A 13,075-nucleotide genomic window follows, 5' to 3' on the forward strand; every position below is an offset into this window, starting at 1 on the left:
AGGAAAGACAAGAGTAAAGCTCTCTTCACAAAGTCTGATAATGAGTCATCAAGTTCTGAAAGTGATGATGACTCAGAATCTGAAAGCTTGCCTGAAACGGATGCTGATGAAGAGATGATGAAGCTGTGTGCTCTTATGGTGAAAGGGATCACAAAGATTGCATACAGGAAGTTCAGGAAGGGAAAGAAGTTTTCTAGGAAAGGCACAAGTTCTGATAAGAAGAATTTCAGAAAATCTGAAGGAAGAGGAGGAAAGTCTGACAGAGGACATTATACAAATGTCAAATGCTACAACTGTGGTGAGAAAGGCCACATATCTCCTGATTGCAAGAAAGTGAAGAGTGACAAAGGCAACGCTCTTATCACAAAGAAGAAAAGCTGGACAGACACCTTAGATTCTGAAAGTGAGGAGAATTATGCCTTGATAGCAAATGCTGATAAGGCAAGTGCTAAACGCAGTTCTGAAGCTGCTGAATTAAAGGTACCTCAAACTACTTATGCCTTTCATACTGATGATATTAATGAGTTGAGAAGATATCTTAAAACCATGTTCATTAATTATAGAGATCAAACTTTAACATGTGAAAGATTAACTTCTGAAAATCTTGCTTGCAAAAAGAGGAATGATTATTAAGAAAAAGAGTTAGTCATGTTCCATCAAACTCAGAAAGATAGAGATGATGCTTTCTATGTTAGGGATGAAGTGCTTAAAATGAATGAATCTCTAAAAGCTGAGTTAGAAAAAGAAAGAGAGATTATCAGGACTTGGACTAACTCTGGCAGAACAACTCAGAATTTGTTAAGTAGTGAACACTGGAAAGAGGGCTTAGGTTATGGAGAGGATAAGAATGATAAAGGAACTGTAGATGTTAAGCCTAGAGCTGTTAAACAAAAATCTAAGCTAAAGCCTATTAAGTTTGTAGCTGTAAAGTCTGATAATGAGAAATCAGAAGTTAAAAAGGAATTAACTTCTGACAAACTAAAACAATAAAAGATAACTGAAGTAAACATAGGCTTAATGACAAAGAAGCAGCTTAAGCATAAGCTGAAAGATGTTAAGAATGCAAACAAGGTAAAATCACCTAGGAAAAATAGGAATGGAAAGGAAGGTGTGAATAAAAGCAATGATTATAAGCCTGTTCCTGAAGCTCCTAGGAAAACGTGTCATAACTGTGGAAGTTCTAACCATCTGGCTTCTTTTTGCAGGAAGAATAAGAACATAAACTCCTTACCTTCAAAGTCAGGAGTTAAGAGTCAGTCTGTTAGATATAAGCCACAAAATCCTTGTTTTCATTGTGGTAGTTTATGGCATTCCATTTATACTTGTAGGGAATATCATAGTCTGTACTATGATTATTATCAAATAAAACCTTCTTTAAAGAAAGTTACCATTGTTCCTTCTAGTGTAAGTTCTGATTCAAAGTCTGATAGTGTAAATTCTGATAAGAAAAATGTTAACATAAACTCTGATGCTAAATCCGCTGCAAATGTTAACAGACTTAATAAGGCCAAAGGAACCAAGCATGTCTGGGTCCTTAAAACTAATCATTAGTGGTCTTTGTGATTGCAGGGCAACAAGAAAAACATCCTAGTTCTGGACAGTGGATGTTCAGGACATATGACTGGAAATAAAGCCCTGCTATCAGACTTTGTGGAGAAGGCTGGCCCAAGTGTTTCTTATGGAGATGGCAACATTGGAAAAACATTGGGATATGGCAATATCAATCTTGGGAATGCCATCATTAAAGAAGTAGCTCTGGTCTCAGGACTTAAACACAATCTGCTGAGTGTTAGTCAAATCTGTGACAGAGGTTATCATGTGGATTTCTTTGAAGAACACTGTGAAGTAAGTAAATCTACAGGTAAAATTGTTCTGAAAGGATACAGGCGTGGTAACATCTATGAAGCCAAGCTTTCAACAAGTACTGATGGTTCTGCAATCTGTCTGATGAGTAGAGCATCAATTGAAGAAAGCTGGAATTGGCACAAAAAACTCTCTCATTTAAATTTCAACAATATAAATGAGTTGGTCAAGAAAGATCTTGTGAGAGGACTGCCAAAGTCAGTATTTGCTCCTGATGGTCTTTATGATTCTTGTCAGAAGGCCAAACAAAGGAAATCTTCATTCAAGAGCAAGACTGAGTCATCAATTCTTGAGCCTTATCACCTACTACATGTTGATCTATTTGGTCCAGTAAATGTCATGTCTATTGCAAAGAAGAAATATGCTATGGTAATAGTGGATGAGTTCACCAGATACACATGGGTATATTTCTTGCACACAAAAAGTGAAACTGCATCTATCTTGATTGATCATGTCAAGCAACTGGATAAATTGATCAAGGACTCAGTGAAAATAATAAGGAGTGATAATGGTACTGAGTTCAAGAATTTGATAATGGAAGAGTTCTGCAAAAACCATGGAATCAAGCAGGAATTTTCTGCTCCTGGAACTTCACAGCAAAATGGAGTTGTTGAAAGGAAGAATAGAACTCTCATTGAAGCTGCACGTACAATGCTTGATGAAGCAAAGCTTCCAACCTATTTCTGGGCTAAAGCTGTGCAGACTGCTTGTTTTACTCAGAATGCAACACTCATTAACAAGCAAGGAAAGACACCATATGAGATGCTGAAGAAAAAGAAGCCAAATCTGAAGTATTTTCATGTATTTGGATGCAAGTGTTTTGTTCTTAAGACTCATCCTGAACAGCTATCCAAATTTGATCTAAAAGCTGATGAAGGAATCTTTGTTGGATATCCACTTTCCACAAAATCCTTCAGAGTCTATAACTTGAGAACAAGAGTGGTCATGGAATCTATCAATGTCACTTTTGATGATAAGAAGATTACTGGACTTGAAGATTTTATTGATCATGATCAGCTGAGATTTGAAAATGAAGACTCAAATTCTGATACTGAAAATCCTGACAATCTAAATCCTGATACTGCAAACTCTGATGGATTAAACTCTGATGTTATTGAAACTGTGGTGACTACGCCAAAGGAAGATGCACCTATGCAGGGGGAGCATACTCAAGATATAACCACATCTCAAGAAGCATCAGAACATACATCTGGCTCTTCAAGTTCTGATTCGTCAAGTTCTGATTCGTCAAGCTCTGATAAGCCAAGTTCTGATAGTTCTGAAAATCTAAATTCTGAAGAATCCAACTCAGAGAGCTTAGTTTCAGGGGGAGCATCAGAAAATATTAATGAAGACAGCATGGATCATGGGGGAGCATCCAGTTCTAGAGAAAATCTTCCATCTACAAGGAAGTGGACTAAATCACATACACCTGATTTGATAATTGGAAATCCTGATGCAGGTGTCAGAACTAGAACAACTACTTCAAGTGAATGTCTTTACAATTCTTTTCTTTCTCAGACTGAGCCAAAGAAAGTGGAAGAAGCTCTTCAAGATGCTGATTGGGTGCAAGCAATGCAGGAAGAGTTAAATGAATTTGAAAGAAACAAAGTCTGGACCCTAGTGCCAAGACCAAAGAACAGATCTGTTGTTGGTACAAAATGGGTATTCAGAAACAAAACTGATAGTGATGGCATAATTACAAGGAATAAGGCAAGGCTGGTTGCAAAAGGATATTCTCAACATGAGGGAATCGATTATGATGAAACATTTGCACCAGTTGCTAGATTGGAAGCCATAAGGATATTTTTGGCATATGCTGCTCACAAAAAGTTTACTGTCTTTCAAATGGATGTGAAAAGTGCTTTTCTCAATGGAGAATTGGAGGAAAAAGTATATGTTGAACAACCTCCAGGCTTTGTAGATTCCAAATATCCAGATTATGTCTACAGGCTTGATAAAGCACTTTATGGACTTAAGCAAGCTCCAAGAGCATGGTATGAGACTTTAGCTCAGTTTCTTCTAGAAAGTGGATTTAACAGAGGAACTATAGACAAAATACTGTTCTACCTCAACCATGGAAAGGACTTACTTTTGGTCCAGATTTATGTTGATGATATCATCTTTGGTTCTACAAATGACAGACTTTGCAAGAAGTTTGCCAAACTGATGCAGTCAAGGTATCAAAAGAGTATGATGGGGGAACTTAGCTATTTTTTGGGCCTTCAAGTCAAGCAGAATGAAGAAGGCACTTTTATTTGTCAAACTAAGTACACCAGAAATTTCCTGAAGAAATTTGGAATGCAAGATTCTTTAAGTGCATCCACTCCCATGGCCACTGCAACAAAACTGGACAAGGATACTGGTAAATCAGTAGATATTACTGATTACAGAGGTATGATTGGCTCACTACTCTATCTAACTGCTAGTAGACCTGATATCATGTATGCTACCTGTCTTTGTGCAAAATTTCAAGCAGATCCAAGAGAACCTCACTTAACAGCTGTGAAAAGAATTTTCAAATATCTTAAGGGAACAGCTGATCTGGGATTATGGTATCCCAGAGAATCAGATTTTAAACTAATAGGTTACTCAGATACAGATTTTGCAGGTTGCAAAATTGACAGGAAAAGCACAAGTGGAAGCTGCCAATTTCTTGGAGGCAGATTGGTTTCTTGGTTTAGCAAGAAACAAAAGTCAATTTCCACATCAACTGCAGAAGCAGAGTATATTGTTGCAGGAAGCTGTTGTGCACAGATTCTTTGGATGAAGAATCAGTTACTAGATTATGGGTTAACATATTTCAAAATCCCTATTTACTGTGATAATCAATGTGCTATTGCTATGACAGGTAATCCAGTTCAACACTCAATGACAAAGCACATCAGCATCAGGTACCACTTCATAAGGGAACATGTGGATGAAGGTACAGTGGAATTGCCCTTTGTTCCAACAGATCAACAACTAGCAGATATCTTCACAAAACCACTGTGTGAAGCTACTTTTACAAGATTGGTAAATGAACTTGGAATGGTTTCAGGTTCTTTCTCTAAATCTGCTTAGTTTTGTTCTGATGCATCAGACTTTATGATCAGTATTTACAAAAATTACTCTCTTTGTGTATTCTGTGATTAATTGAAAATTGCTTAAGTACTCACTGGTGTCTGATGTGACTTTCTAAACTCTGATAGTGATATGTCTGTTTAAGTAACTATTCTATCCTATGAAGATACCTGTGTTAGATGCTGACCTAGTAGTCTTCAATAAACTAGAGATCCCATGTTTTAAGTAATTATTTATGTGGAAATCTACTGACACAAGCAAATTCTGGTATTGAGCTTAGTTGAGTTTACTTTGTCTATCTTATTACTAAGTCACAAACTAGAATAATTCTTCTCATCTGTTAAGTTCTGATGCTAGTAAATCTGTTGAATGCACTAAGTGCTGATAAACCTCACTTATCAATAGAAAAAGAAAAAGAATCAAGGAATTAAAATCAGGTACTCCTTTGAGATCTAGAGTAAAAATATGGAAGGGAAGACCCAAGTGCATTGCTGGTATTAGGTAATATGCATTAGAAAAGCAAATACATATTTTCTTGGTGACTTTTCACACTCTATAATTACTGGAGAAATACTCTGATCATAGCATAAATTCTGATAAGCAGTCGTGACTCACTTACACTGAGAAGCCACTGTCAAATGGAATTTAAAAAGATGCACAAAACAGTTGAGGTGGACTCAAGCATGAACTCATTCAATAGTAGGCTTCAGAACTATGACAGATTTTTAGTAAAGTTTTAGTTATGCCTTATTTCTAAGATGTACTGAAGTGAATCAGACTTTACTCTTTGTCTGATATTTAGCTTAATGCACACACTAAACACTCCATATGAATAATGAACATTACTGTGGTGATTTATGTTATTTTAGATGAACAGTTTATGTGTCACATTACATAATCTCTGAGGACAAGTTCTGTTGAACGTTCTGATGATTAAGTTCTGAAGAATCTATATCAGAATTTGTGTGAAGAATTACAAAGATAGGTATTCATTTTTCGAGTCAAGAAATCATGTTCTGATAACTGTTAAGTTCTGATATAAGTCTAAGTTCTGATATTAAATTCTGATCCTTTACTTGACTTATTTGTGGATAAAATCTAAAAACAGTCTTATTTTAAATCAGAATATGTTGGGGCGGAATATTAACAGTCAATATAATTAGGAATAGTGGTACACATACTTGCACAGTAATTTTTACTTGTTTCTTGTGCGCATTAAACCTAGTTTTACCTTTCCAATGACTGTTTTTCGTCTTCCAAGTCTAGGGAGATGAGGTAGAATTAATTCTACCTGTCATCATTAAATTTCCTTGCGTCTCCTGGCATTCTCTTGCCTATATAAACAAACACTTCACAACAGCCTACACATCAATTCTTCTCTCACAAACTCACCTTCATTTTCTTCATACAAACAAAACCATGGTAAACTACAACATGTTTTTGAACTATGAAACATTCAACATGGAGCTGAGCTGTGAAGCCTGGCAACAGGAATGGCACATCACTGCCATTCCTGATGAGATTTGGGACTCGGTTCCCCAGGAGGTTCTCACCCACCTCCTGTTCTTTTATATGGACTACCATCGCCATCTGGAGCGATTGGAGGAAGAAAGGCTGGAAGCTCTCCGCCAGCAAGAGCGAATCATCAGACTCGCTATTCTTTTTGTAGAGAGTAGGAAGAAGAAATGATTTATTTTCTTCTTCCTATTTTTCTTCATTGTCAGCCTTGCCCTGCTTCTTGAGCTAGGACAAAGGTTGTTGATGTTAGGTTTAGAAGCTTAGGACAATCTTGTGAAGTTCTGATGTAATTTAAATTTCATGAATGTATTCTCTTAATATATTAATGGAATTTCTACTTTTTGCAAGTTTTTGTCTCTGAGATATTTGTAATTTAAATGCACTGATAAATCTTGATAAATCCATATTCTGATGACCATTTCATTTTAATCTAATTAAGTTCTGATCTTACAACATCAGTACTTATTTACTTGATTTAATTTTGGTCATTCTCTTACTTGAATTTCTTCTCAGAATATTGGTGTTGCAGTGAAAAATAATTGAATAAGTGGGAACAGTTTCAATTTTGAATTAAAACTGATTTACCTTGATTAATGGAATTACTGGGTAAGTGGAACGGTTTTTCTTTGAAAAACTGCAAGTGGGTAAGTAATAATTACTGTTTTCTCGTGCCCATTAACTATTCATTATTACTGCATGTCTGGAATTGGGGGATCTAAGCTTCTCCAAAGGCTTAGAAGAATGACTTCTGCTGAAACTCCCAAGGAATCCCCACCTTCTAAGAGATACAAGAAACAGAGAGCTAAAAGGCCAGTTTCAGATGATGAGGAAGCAGTAGCTAAGGAAGGGGATCAGGAATCTCTGATCTCACAAGAACCAGAATCTGCTGAAGCCACTGCTTCTCCATTAACTCCACCTCAGAAAGCTGCTACTGAAATGGCAAATACACCATCTGTGTCTCCTGTTCAAAAGACTATATCTCCAATTGATCCAGGCATAAGTGCTGAAATTGATATTCAGAACCTGGTTGTACCTGAGGTACTTTACTTAGAAGCTCCAACAACACTTCATCCATCAATAATACCTGTCTCTGATGCTACTCAAACTCCAGAACTATCTACTACACCTTCTCTGCATCTAGATGTTGATGATCAGAATGTAGGTGAGCATCAAGATATGGATGTTGATCAGAACTTGGAACCAGATCAGCACTTAGAGGATGATGCTGAAGCCTCAATTGCTTCTCATACTGTTGTTTTATTAGAAGATGCTGATTCTGTAAATTCTGATGCTCCAAATGCTGATGATACTGGTGATGCTGCTCCAAATACAGATGCTGATGGAGCAGGTCCTTCAGGATATGCACCTCAACAAACTGTTCCTAAATCTGAATTAGTTAAGAAGTTTGTTACAAGAGAAGTACCAGTGCCTTGGAGTGAAACTCCTGCAGGACAGGAGTGGACTAAGGAATGGAACTCAATTACCTGTGTTCCATCTGCAAAGAATCTTGCTGAGCACTTGACAAAAGCTGATGAGATGTTAATTACTGATGATTTCAAAATACAGCTTCGAGTCACTGCATTGAGTACTAAACATCTGCAAGGTCTTCATTCCACTACTCATGCAGAAATACATAAAATTCAGGAAGAATTACTCAAGCAAGAATAAGTTCAGAAAATTGACAAGAAAAAATTCTTCCAACCTACCTTTGACAGAGTTGCTTATATTGAGAAGACTCAAGAGAAACAACAATCTCAGATTGATGATATTTTGAAAAATCAAGCTTCTCAGCAATCTCAACTTGATGAAATCCAAGCCTCAGTGGAATTGCTTGTCTCTCTTATGTTACCTGTTGATGCCAAAAAGGGGGAGAAAGTAATTAAGTCCAAATGCAAAACTGATAAGACACTGAAGGGGAAGGATGATGAAAAAGATGACCAAGGAACCTCTGGAACGGGTGGAGGTCATAGTCAAGGTAGAGGTTTCTCATCAAGAAAAGCTGAAATCACAAGTCACAGAACAAGTTCTGATGCTGGAAAAAGAATTACTTCTGCTACTGGTAAAAGGATAAGTTCTGATGAACTTTTAGATCTTGATGAAGAAATGTCAAGACAGTTATTTCTTCAGGAAAATCCAGGAATGGACTTGGAGAGTCTAATGGAAGAAGAAGCCAGACTTAAATCAGAAAAAGTCAAATCTAAATCTGAAGCTTCTGGTAAAAAGAAACTTCCAACACTCAAAGGCATTGTGATAAAAGAAAAGACAAATCCTGAAGCAATCATGGCTAAATCACAATTGCAGATAGATCCAAGGTCCAAGGGCAAAGAAAAAGTTGGTGAACCTATCAAGGTTTATGTGCCTCCTGTGAATGAAGAAATTACTGATGAAGATGCTGATCTTCCTCTGACTTTAAGAAAAGTTTCTAAGACAACCTCTGACATGGCTCAAGTTGTTCAGAATCAAGAGATAGTTAGTTCTGATAAATCAAAGACACTCCTACCAGGATTCACTAAAGCCAAACAGACTCAGCCTTTGAAGACTGCTGCAAGTGGTTTTGAAGCAAGAGTGGTTACTGGAAAGGAAGCAAGAGATAAAACTGGATTGCGAAGTGCTGATGAAAGAAGAATACAGAACACTACCAATGATCCAACTTCCTTAAGTGAACCAGGTATTGGAGCAACTCCTGAGAGATTGAATCAACTGGAATCTGTACAAATGGTTTACCATACCTACTTGAAAGAACACATTTTGTTGTACTTCATGATAGATGGTAGGATTTATCATATAAGGGAAAATGCCATTCCACTGAAGTATTTTGAAGAACTGGAGCATGTATTATTCTTACTTCAAGTGAATGACAGAATAACAGAAAGTGCTGCAAACTATTTGAAGAATTAGATTCAGAGACAGAAAAGGCTTTATTCTGTTAAGCACATATCTTCCAAAGTACAGAGATCACAAGGGTGATATAGTTGACATGAAGCCCAACACTGCCAAGATTATAACTACCTTTCTGGGTTACAGGGCTGTGGAATTCAATCTTGAGTCTGATAAAGCATATTTGATCAGACTGGATCAGGACATAAGGAAAGCTAAAATTAATGAACTTAGGGATGCAATCTTTCAAACTGGTGAAGATTCTGCAGAACTTAAAGATGCTAAAAGGAGGATGATTGATGAACTCAGATATGCTGAGAGATGTTTGTTGAAGAACTATCTCAGAACAACTCTTGACATCAGAGAGATCAGAAGATGAAGCCAAGTCAAGATCTACAACTGCTTAAATTCTGATATGAATACAGACTGAAGTTGTTATCAGAAGTTAAAGATTGGTAAAACTTTAAGAACTGTAAGTTGTAGTTATCCAAGTTCTCATGCATTTGTACTTAATGTTTTTGACATCATCAAATATCTGTTAAACTTGTATATTATGCTAATTTACAAGTTGGTGGAGATTGTTAGATATATTTGATAATGTCATGGCTAATGTGATTTATGTTTAGTTTTCAGATCTTACTTAAACAGGATAAATCAGTACTTACTGGAAGTCAGGACTTAAGGATATTAGTACTTATATTATCAGGAGATAATCATCAGAAGATGGATATCAGAACTTAAGTACTGAAGGACGTTCAGATAAGGAAGTCAGCTGGTTAAAGGAAAGAAGATCGAGACAAACATAAGAAGAGATATGCATGAAGAAGGAATTCTATGAAGAATAGAATACTTGGAAGAAAAGATATCTGATTGATATATTTTAGGAAGCAGAATTATATTCCATATCAATTAGCGATTATCTTGTAACTGTGTAGTATATAAACACAGACATAGGGTTTACACTATAAGTGTTATCACAATCGAGAAGATTATTTATTGTAACCCTAGCAGCTCTCATGATATTTGTTCATCACTGAGAGAGAACAGTTCCATACTGTAACAGACTTTATTGTTTCAATAAAATTTGTTTTCTGTTACTTGAGTTATTAAAGTTTGATTTGATTGTACTATACATTGTATTCACCCCCTCTACAGTGTGTGTGTGACCTAACACATTATATATCTTAAGTACATTTTATCTCTCTATTGCCATATGTTCTGTGATGCAGTTTCAGTCTCCAATGACTTTCTTTCATTGATAGTCATGAGGTTGAAAACCCACAACTTTTATCCCAGACTGTAAAGATAAACACAAAAATAGAACCAACCAACACTCTCTTACTACTAAAATGAAGTATGAATGAGCGTAAGGGAGATAGTGCCTTAGTGCACCACATAAGGAAGGTTCTGAAGTCAACCCAGTAGCTCTGTCTCCTACAAAGATGAGTAGTATTTAAACCGAGACAACTGCTAGCCCCCATACATCTTCTCAAAAAGATGTAATGGCTGAAAAGGCACAAAAACAGTTACTAGATTCATTCTCTCAACAGGGTGCGTCTATTGAATTTTGCCTATCGGCCAAGGCATCCGATGTAGTGTCACCACTTCAAACATAAACAATTATTGATGCACATGGAAAGATTACACACACAAAGGATGAGTTGACGGAAACAAGAGTTTTGACCATTTTAAGGTCAAATTCGATTGTTCAAGGTTCATTAATGGACGAATTGCCTTTACAGGTGTTAGGAGAGGATACTGATTCAAAAGCCATATGTCAGTGGTCAGTGTCTACCTCCCCAGGCTTAAATCCCCTGGATGCATCTGCGGATAGTGGATCTGACATAGGTGCAGATCGGCAACTTGTTGACAATGATTCAGATATTACCTGATGAGTCACAAGGAAATGTCTTCACAGACATTAGAAGGCAACTTTGATCTTTATGCTAGATTCGTTGGGTCATTGTTTACCTTCCCAGAATTCAAATCTGGAACCCTAAAAGGGAAACTAGCAACTTGTAGATTATGACTCAGATTCATCTGACGAGTTTAACAAGGATGGGGATTTGCGAACTCCCATTGCACCACCTGTGACCTCCTTAAGGATGGCTAAGGTGATTTTCCTTGCAGGTACAGCTGAATGTTGGAGCTTTGAGAGGAGTGATACACTTATGAGGATGGGTGTAAACATGAGTGGAGAGAAGAGTGAAACACATGTGAGGTACACTAAACAAAATCACACACTCACAGTGAGGAAGAAAGAGAAACTACTTGTTACTTCTTTTCCAACCAAGTGAAATATGAGAACTCCTTCAGACAACGACATACATTCCTTCTCCAAGGGGGAGATAAAAGCTTAAGTAATAGTTTGGTGGATTCCTCAACTAAGGGGGAGAAATAGCAGGGAGAAAGAAAAAGATCCTACATATGTACACTACACCACACCATTATTGTTTGTAACTACGGATCCTATTGTACGGGAGAGGTGGTAAACACAAGGTGATTTTCTAGCAAGGGAAGAAGCTGTTTCCCAAAAGGGGAGTACCATTGGTTTCTATCTGCGGATCCTATTGTACGGGAGATGTGGTAAACGAAGGTGATCTTCTTTAAGCAGTTGATTCTCATAGGGGGAGAAGCAAGAGAGATATGCGCTTCTCAACAGGAAATGTGGTTGTACAAAAGAAGATGAAACTACTTGAAGATATGTTCAGTCTAGAGGAACATCTATTTGAAATCTGGAAAATGTTAAATATAATCCAGAACTTTTCTGCTATTTACTTTGCATTTATGTTTACATCTTTTTCTTATTTGTTAGTTGAGTTATCCTCTAGGTATTTGTGGTTATTGTCTAACAAACAAATAGGGGGAGATTTTAAGGCATATGTCATAGCCTATTTGTATATTCGAGGATTTAACTCAACTCAAATAAGAATGTAATAAGTAAATAGTGGATCTACCGTCAAAGAGATCTCTAAAAGTAACATATGTCAAAGGATTCAGAAACAACGTTCATCTACAGACTTGAGGAATTAATTCACTGGAAGAAGCTCAAGAAATTGATCAAGCCTCAGTGATATAAATCAAGATTGTGGATTTAATCAAGTGACAGAGATCTTGTCAGGGTATCAAAGAATTACAAGGATTTAATCTGAAGAAAATCAAGTATCAAAGTCAAGACATGAAGAAACGTCACGGAAGTTAGTCACTCATGAACTAAACAGTACATCGAGTGTCAACATTGAAGTGGTGGAATTGATTCATTATTTTCAGTGATTTTCAGAAGATCTTCAGAAGAATGGTTGCAGTTCAAGAGTAGTATTAATTCTCTCTTAATTAATCCAAAATAGCAGGGAGGAAGAAAAAGATCCTACATATGTACACTACACCACACCATTGTTGTTTGTAACTATGGATCCTATTGTACAGGAGATGTGGTAAACACAAGGTGATTTTCTAGCAAGGGAAGAAGTTGTTTTCCAAAAGGGGAGTACCATTGGTTTCTATCTACGGATCCTATTGTACGGGAGATGTGGTAAACGAAGATGATCTTCTTTAAGCAGTTGATTCTCATAGGGGGAGAAGCAAGAGAGATATGCGCTTCTCAACAGGAAATATGGTTGTACAAAAGAAGATGAAACTACTTGAAGATATGTTCAGTCTAGAGGAACATCTATTTGGAATCTGGAAAATGTTAAATATAATCCAGAACTTTTCAGCTATTTACTTTGCATTTCTGTTTACATCTTTTTCTTAT

Source organism: Apium graveolens, chromosome 9 (assembly GCF_009905375.1).
Source record: "Apium graveolens cultivar Ventura chromosome 9, ASM990537v1, whole genome shotgun sequence".
Classification (NCBI taxonomy): Eukaryota; Viridiplantae; Streptophyta; class Magnoliopsida; order Apiales; family Apiaceae; genus Apium; species Apium graveolens.